Here is an 8,791-nt window from a genome sequence, read left to right as displayed (position 1 = left end):
CCGAGGGGCATTGTTACCGATGTGGCCCAGGCCCAGAGAAAGACCAGCTGCTTGTGGTCCTTCCTCGCAGGCTTTTCCTGGACCCAGTGAGCCCACGGAAGCTTTTGAAGGGCTTGGCGGGAGGGGCGGGGCTCCTTGGGGGCAGCTGTGACCACAGACCGGGGAGCCTGCCACCTCGGCCGGGTGATTGCCATCGTCAGCAGGAAGCTACGAGCTACCGAACTGATTGAGACACCTGGGATGGGCTCCTGTTTTGGGATTGCTTCCGAGCTGCTGGCTGTAGCTGGAAGGACACTGCCCCACAAGGCGCGGGGATCTGAAGAGCTATGGTGAGCGGCTGCTAAGCATTGCCAAGGTAAGAGGCATCTTCTGCCTTCCCGACCGTCTCATTTCCTCAAATGGTGCCAACAGTGCCCGGAGGCCTGTGGGTGGGAGACCGGGCAGGAACATTGCTATGGGGGTTATGGGCGGAGAGAGAAGACATTCTTAGGATCCGAGCTGCAGCTGTGAACAGATTGCCCTGTTGTTTGTTCATTTCTGTTTTAGAGAGTTGTTTGATTTATAAAAGTTCATCCATCCAGGGTAGATTCTGTTTCTCAGGCTTTCTAAGCTGGAAAAGGTGGTAAATGTGCCACAGAGGAAAGAGAGGAGGAGGCTGGACCGGGTGGTGGCGGCGTGCGTGGGCACTCACGGCAGCTGTGGGCTCCAGGCAAGAGCCTCCCTATACGCGAGAGTAAAGGTACCATGGTGCAGAGCTGATGGAGGCCAGCGGTGATGCATGGGAGCATCTGGCTCAAGGTCAACGATTGGCTGTTGCTTTTGTTTCATTTTGGGTTTTGTTTTTTTTTTTAATAAGGTTTTCCATTTTTCAGACATGTGGGGGTAGGGTGATGGAATAGGTTTAACGATGGCCTTTTGGGCTAAGAGATCAATTTGGCCAACTGTGAAAAGGAAAGAACAGTTGACAACATATTTTGAAAGGATTTTAAACATTCTAGGATTTTGACAACTTTTCTAGTCATTTCCTAACTGTGTTTACCGCTGTGTTTAGCCTCAACTGCCCACATTACCAATGAACTAAAGAGTTATCACCGCGTTTCCGTAGTTATAGAGAATTCCATATAATATATGTTGATACTCCTCCCTCCCGGAAGGGAGCTTGGTTCCCCTCAGCTTAAGTGAGAACTGGACTTAGTAGAGTGTATGGAAAGCAGAAAATGGTAACACTATAGTGGAGAATCCTGGCCACAAAGTTAACATCTCCAGGGATAAGTCATATTGTATTTATTACGTAACTTTGTCTGCAAGGAGAAAAGTACTTCACCTGTGTGCTCTTCTTCCCCCAAACCCATAATCCCACTCTAGTCATAAGAAAACATCAGACAAACCCAAATTGAGGGACAGTCTACAGACGATTTGACCTTCTAGATTGTCAAGGTCATGACAAATGAGTAAAGATGGGGAAACGGTCACACATCAGAGGAGAGGAAGGAGACGTGACAACTAAATCCAGAATTCATATCCGGGCTGGATTGGATTCTGGACCAACAACAACCTCAAAGTCATTCGTGAAAATAGGTGAAGTCTAAATAAGGTCTGGAGTCTAATGACTATCGTTGTACTGATGTGCCTTTCTTAGTTCTGGCAAATGTACCATGGTTAGGAAAGAAGCCAACATTAGGGGAAGCTGGGTGAAGGATGTATGGGAAGTCTCTATCCTCTGGGATAGAAGTCTCTATCACCTTGGAGCTCCCCACCTTATTCCCAGAAGGCTCTTATTTCCCTCTCTTCACGGTATTTCTTACGATTCATTTATTTTTTCACGCAGCACACATATTTTGAGCCCTCACTCTGTGTCAGGGGACTTAGGGCCGACACCCCACCTCTGTCTCCCAGCAGAGCTCACTGCGTTGGTTCAGGTTCCTGGGCCCTAGCACATGCCTAGCTACCCACAACTGGCCCCTCACCAGTGAGGAAGTAGGAGGCCGAGCGTGGAGGCCAGGGAAGGCCCAGACCCGGCACGGAATACCCGATGAACTCTGCCGTCCTGAGCTCAGCCATCCCCACAGAATCTGTGGTCAGCCAAGCAGCAGTGAGCTGTGCTGGCCAACGCTCTCCCGTGAGCGGAGCATCTCCAGAGGGATGCAGAGCAGAACTGGGACTCTTGAAGAGCCAGCTCCTGCGCTGCCCTAGAATCTGCAGCATCCAGATGAGACCACTAGGGGCGGCATCCTTGCTTATAAGGGGCTGCTGTTTGGAAAGGTACCAGGGAGACAGAGAAGCCTGACCTCTCCAGCACACACACACACACGCACACGCACACCCCACAGGCCTGGCAGAGCAGGTGTGCCCTTGGTCGAAGGTGATATCTCAGCCAGATTAGAGAAACGCTGCGGAAGCAGGTGAGAAAGAAGAAAGAATTATGAAGCTGTGGGGTGATAGTGTTTAGATGAAAATCACATCACTTAGATGAAGATCAGAATTAAAGAGCGGAGATTCCCACTGGGCCTACAGTCCCCTCCCTGTCATGTCCCCTGCTCCCTCACTGCTCCTGGACCTCCTCCACAGGTCCGCGCTCCTGCTGGGCACACGCCCCCCCACCCCTCATCCAGGCAAGTCCCGCTTGTCCTGATTCTCAGGATCAGAAGACCAATGTGTTCTCTTCTGTCACCAGTGCCCAGACCCATCCCTGTGTCCCCATGGCCTCCAGCACATGCTTAGGGCTATTTGCTTGCTGGTCTGCTGCCCCTCTGGACCTGGGCTCCTCCAGGACAGGGACCAGGCCCTTCCTCCCTTCCCTCTGAGTCCCAGCGCCCAGAACGTGCCTAGCACAGGGTGGATTCCCTGTGGAGTGGTTCTTGAGGGAGAGAAACAACGACACATTCTGGAATGCAAATAAGCTTAAGACATGAGGAAGAAAGCTGGAAGGAGGAAAAGCATGTGAGATTTCACGATCACCCTTAGTCACAGTGGACTCCGGGACCATGGCCACACCGGGGCTTTAACGGGGGCCCTTGCAGAAGGAGATGGGGTGTCACTAGGTCTTCAGCATGTTCTGCTCCTTCAAGGCAGAGTGGACCAGAGGAAGGTGCTGGACCTTGGGGTCAGCCAATCCTGCACTGGGACCTGGCTCTGCCACTTATGGGGGATCTGGGAGGGTGGAGCAAATGGCCTAGCTCTCTGTAAAGGGGGAACAGTTGCACCCAGCTCCAGGTACAGAAGTGAGAACTAAATTGAACAAGATGATTGGAGCATGGAGGCTCTGCCATGGCCCCTCAGCTCCCCATGGGCCACTGTGTGGCTTGTGCGTACCCCCTCACAAAAGGCCTGATGCTTCCTAAAACCATGGGGGTAGAAAGAGGTTATCTCGGGTGCCTTGTCAAGGCCAATGTCTGCTGGCCTCTTTGCACACCTTGTTACCTGGGCTGCTGCGCCAGGACCAGGGTGAGGCAAGTGGGGCTCCGAGGGTACAGAATTTAAAGAGGGTCACCCTCTCAGGATCGCTCAGGTGCAGGGGATGGTCGAATATATTCATATGTCTGCACGGATATGAGATGCTCTGTGTTTAATGGATTAAGTCAGGAGTTCTGACCTCGAGACCACAGACCCCTCTTGAGTTTCACAGGACCTGTGAGCTCCCTGAACTTTGTGGACGCGTGCATTCTTCTGCAAAGAGCATTTATGGCTTTCATCAGATTCCCAAAAGGATCTGTCCACCCCAAAATATTTGGACTCACCAAGTCCGATGGTTAGGAAGAATAGTTTAATTTTATCTCAGTGTGCTGTATGTACAAGGCAGGGGAAGGGACTTGGGCATAGGAGAGAGACAAAGCAGCCGTGGCTGAGAGGTCCTACAGCTGAGAGGTTGGATGCCTGGGCTTGTGGAATGGAGGGCCCAAGTTCAAGTTTCAGTCCTGCCACTTCCTGGCTGTTGCAACTCAGGCATGTCACCAAATGTCTTCCTGAAATAACAATTGTTTGACCTCACACTATACTGGCAGCCTCACCTATCTCAGTAGGGGACTTATACCCTTAAGTCTCATTTCTTTATTTGTTGATAATAGCACATCACAGTGTTAGAAGAATTAAACTCCAAAGCCCTAATTCTCTGGTGAATTGAAGCTGAGGAGGACAGAATATTTCCATCTAGATTCTATTCAATGCTTCATGGAAGAATCAATTCTCCGCGTAAGAGGAGTCCTTGTAATTTGAAAAGGCACATTTCACATTTGTAACTTCTTAGATTTATTGGTACGCACATTTATCTTGAAATCTTGAAAAGGGAGAGTGTGATTTGGTTTCTCAAAAGGGGAAATGGGTTTAATAAGATTGAGAAACGTAAATCTAGGTGCCTTGGGTGCTCCCCCTGTGTCGAGCTTATTGGGCCGAGAGCTGTGTGTCTGGATCTCAGTGCCTGGGCTGTTCAGGGAACCACATTCCTGAATCAGGCCCATGCACCCAGCTTGGCAAGGACACACTGTGCTCGGCTCATACTAAAGGCGCCTGTAAGAAACAAGGCAGGCCCTTCGCCGTGGCATCATTGCTGCAATGCTGTTGAGACCGCCGCCCACCACTGCACTCAGGACCACCCTAAAAGGAGCCTCGGGAGAATTACTCTCAGACTCCAGACCCGGGAGACACCAACTCTTCCAACGGGTCATTTCCCACCCACTGCTTCAGACTCCAGGACACTTAGAGCCAAATTTCCATCTAACCATATTAGCAGCTGGGGAGCCCCATCTCAAGGTCTGTATTTCTGTGTACCTGCCTTACTGTCAAATTTGTTTTCCTGCCCTAACTTACCCTTTGGTCTGATTTCTTTGTCTACTTTTCTCTCCCGTTATTTCATATTTATTTTTATAAGTGGCCCCAAATCTTTTTGGAAACATCAGGAAATGAATAAATAAGTCAACAAAAACAGGACAGTGTTCTGGAAAGAGCCTGATGCACGGTGAGGGTACTCAGTAAGAATTAGCTCCCTTTCTGTGTACAAAGCATAGAACAACCTATTGTGAGATATCCAGCTGTGGGTCTATTATAGTTAGACAAATAGCCTGTTTCAACTGTCTGTTTTTACAGTTATTGTAGCCTCTATTGTTACAGAGATTATCTAAAATTATTCCATGGTAAGATTCTTTTTATTCCTACCATTTCTAAAGTAAATGGGACTTTTCAAAAATAAATTCTTTTTTTTTTAAAAAGCATTGCACTTGGGGAGTTCCCTGGTGGTCCAGTGGTTAAGACTCCGTGCTCCCAATGCAGGGGGCCCGGGTTTAATCCCTGGTCGGGGAACTAGATCCCACATGCATGCCGCAATTAAGAGTCTACATGCCGCAACCAAGGATCCCACATGCTGCAACGAAGATCCTGAACACAGGCACAAAGATCCCACGCGCCGCAGCTAAGACCCGGCACAGCAAAATAAAATAAATAAATATTAAAAAAAATTAAAAAGTATTGCATTTGAAGATAGGACCAAAAGTAATAAGGCATTTTATGAGTTTATTTGGGTGGCTTTATGGGAAAGGCTGAAGTCTCCTTTTCCTAATGAGAGCCATTTCTATTTTGTGGTGTCCGTCTGTCTGTCTGTTGGTCGGGCTGGCAGACTCCCTGGCACCTGTCAGTGCCGTCAGGGATGTGTCAGGTTAAGACAGGCGTCTTCGGGACTGACAGCAGAGATGTGCTGTCACATGCTTAACCACCAGCTTTCCGGGAAGCAAACATACACATTCACACATATAAGTTAATCATCAGTTTTACTGGTATGAAGGATGTATGATGCATAATTTACAAACATTAATATATACAATACCCTTTCTCATAAATACCATACAGCCCATTGATTCTCCATAGAATGCTTTTGTGAACTTTTGCCAAACCCTTGTATCCAAAGTCAAGCTATGGTTGCCATCAATGCACATGAACTTCACTGATATTTTCACTTATGCCAAGAAGTAAGATCAGACTGAAACCACAAAGACATGTCGGAACTGCTCTTGTTAGTCTATGTGGTGACACACTTCTTTACTAAATTGGAAAATAGTTTTTTACTACTTTAAAAATTTTCCCCATTTTGGGGGGCGCTATTCACAGCTACAAATATTTTTAAATGAAATCAACATTATCAACATTTTCTCCATCACTGTCTTAAGTTGGGAAAATCAGCGCAACAGATCAACCCCAGATGTATAGCCCTTGCCTATTCCTGTGGTGTAAACACTCTCGCTGTGGCTGATTTCAAGCCGCCAGCATGACTTGGCTGAACACAAAGCTGGGAGGCTGGAAAGAGGCGAGGTAGCACACCGTTATACTGTGTCCACCCTACAGATACAACTGATATAAGTAACAAGAGCAGAGACGAGAGTAAACTATCTAGGAAGTGATGAGGTTTGAGTGTGTATTACCTCCGTTTTTAATGTCATTTAATTATATTTTATGTAATTTTAATTTTGTACATTTTAATTTTGAATAACAATGTACTTAACAAACAGCTCACAGATACCCCCCAAATTTAACAATTGGCTCTTACAAACCAGCGTGAGCTGGCTCCAGCGCATGGCTGCCTGAGAGGCATAATATCTCAGTGCCAAAGTACAGATCTGCGCCTTTTCTGTACCTGGGCTTTGCTGAGCAGGGCCAAGTAGAGACTAACCTGCCTCCTGGGCTCTCCTGAGTCCCAAGCCTGGCAGAAGACGCCCAGGGATCTGGTGGTCCTGCCGTGTGCTTGGTGGCAGGGAGAAAGGAGGGGTGCGGGACCCTGGATGGAGACCCTCTCCCCACGGCAGGCGTGTCTCTGCACCTGCTGCTGCAGCTGGCGACCTAAGTCTTGGAGATCATGGACCCCTGCTGAGTTTCATGGAGCCTATGACCTCCTTGAACTTGCATGCAAGCTTTTGTGGAATGGACAGGTCTTGAGCAAAGATCGTTTATAGCTTTCATCAGATTTCATCAAATCAGGAAGGTTTGGGGCTGCTGGCACGGGAAGGATTGGTTTCTGTTTGACTTCCAAGGGGAGAAGGTGGCTTTTCCGAGTACTCCTGGGACCTGCTCCAAGAATGAGACAAGGTGGCCCCCGCGGGGGAGGCCCTTGCCACTCACGTCACCTAGAAGTGTGGGCGGAGACGCTTCCTACAGGGGACCGGGGCTCAGTGCAGGACACAGTGCTGTGGCTCCCAGCCATCAAGGCTGAGATTGTAGATGTTGCCCCTGACAACCAGGCCCGGTGGCCCTGTCACAGGTGTGGAGGAGGGATGGGGCTCAGCGAGCCCATGTTTCTGCCGCAGCCTGACCCCCGCTGAGGCTGCTCCCACCTGGGCAGCCAGTGAGAGGTGCCCGCTCCCAACCTCCCCTCCTGGTCAGATGGAGCTTCCCAGGGTCCTCCATGCCCCATTGTCACCAAGACAAGTGCCCTCTGAGAACTCGCAAACGGGAAGCGAAAATAACACCCCCAGAGAGGCTCCTGGCCCAGAGCCGAGGGGACAGGCCCTGTGACTGTCTCCCTCCTTCTGGTCTTTAGGAGGATTTCATTTGCTTGCACAAGAGTTTGCTCATAGGAAGGTCACACTTTGGTGGCGTCGGGAGGGTTTAACACCTTTCTCCTCAAGGCCCCTTGAGGGACGCACAGGTGGACCGAGGTGGGTGCAACTCAGCCTTTGCTGCATCCATGCAAATGGCTCCGCCACATTCATCCTGGCGCGTGGAACCTCTACCTGCAGCCTGCACAGAAAGCCACTCTCTCGTGATGTGCACCCTGCCCTCCTCCCGTCTGTTTGTGTGCCATCAGAACTGCCGTGGGGGCTGCCTGCCTGTGAAAGAGTCACCGTCACCACGTGTGGTCCTTCTCGTCCTGTTGATCAGAAAGGCCCTTGACAATGAAGGGAAGGGAAAGGTGTAAGAAGGACTGGAGAGAAACACGGGCCTCAGGGGCTTCCCTGGTGGCGCAGTGGTTGAGAGTCCGCCTGCCGATGCAGGGGACACGGGTTCGTGCCCCGGTCCGGGAAGATCCCACATGCCGCGGAGTGGCTGGGCCCGTGAGCCATGGCCGCTGAGCCTGTGCGTCCGGAGCCTGTGCTCCGCAGCGGGAGAGGCCACAACAGTGAGAGGCCCGCGTACCGCAAAAAAAAAAACAAAAAAAACACGGGCCTCAAGAGCTGGTTTTGTCCAGGTCTATAATGTTGTCAGAAGTTTTATATTTAAGGTCTTTGATGAATTCTCTTGGTTAAATACTTTCAGTTCATTGTAAGTGGGAGGGGCCCCTAGCCAATCTCCCCTGAGCAGGTGCTCAAAAGATGTTTCCAGTGTGGTGATTGCTGCTCCATGGGGCCCTGTGACTGAGGAGCGCGCCCCCATCTCCCACCCCTGAGACAGGACCCCTTGAGGTTTTAGCCTCAGGAGGCTGGAACTTGCCGGCATGCAGTGTTTGGTGCGGTAGTCCTTTTTGGACCCTGTTTTAAGAATTTTATACTAGAAAGACGAAAAAGAAAATCTGTTGCAGGCAAGGGGCTTGTTGATGTAGGTGTGCTCACACACACACACGCACACACAGACACACAAGCACACACAGAGACACACCGGCTCATACGTACACATGGACACACACACACACACACACGCACACACACGTCAACAACACCAAGAAACCACCCAGCACAACAAATTGCATTGGCAACAAAAGTGAATGAATCCATTCTGCCCCATAAAGAGATCTCCAGGCCTCTTCCATTCTGGAGAAATCTAGTCGCTGGAGCACATCCTCCCCAAAGTCCTTCTCCTGCTACATACTTTCTACCGC

At 50.0% G+C, this 8,791-nt stretch overlaps 1 protein-coding gene across 1 annotated transcript in view; it reads left to right on the top strand.

The window, feature by feature from the left end:
• The first annotated feature begins 256 nt into the window (after window positions 1-256).
• BLK (BLK proto-oncogene, Src family tyrosine kinase) overlaps window positions 257-8,791 on the top strand; it is a 45,800-nt gene continuing 37,265 nt past the window's right edge. Inside the window, exon 1 of the mRNA XM_065879184.1 lies at window positions 257-355. The gene's annotated coding sequence lies outside the window, so the exon portion shown is untranslated. The remainder of the gene's footprint in view (window positions 356-8,791) is intronic.

Source organism: Phocoena phocoena, chromosome 6 (genome assembly GCF_963924675.1).
Source record: "Phocoena phocoena chromosome 6, mPhoPho1.1, whole genome shotgun sequence".
Lineage (NCBI taxonomy): Eukaryota > Metazoa > Chordata > Mammalia > Artiodactyla > Phocoenidae > Phocoena > Phocoena phocoena.
This window is presented reverse-complemented; position numbering and strand designations above follow the sequence as displayed.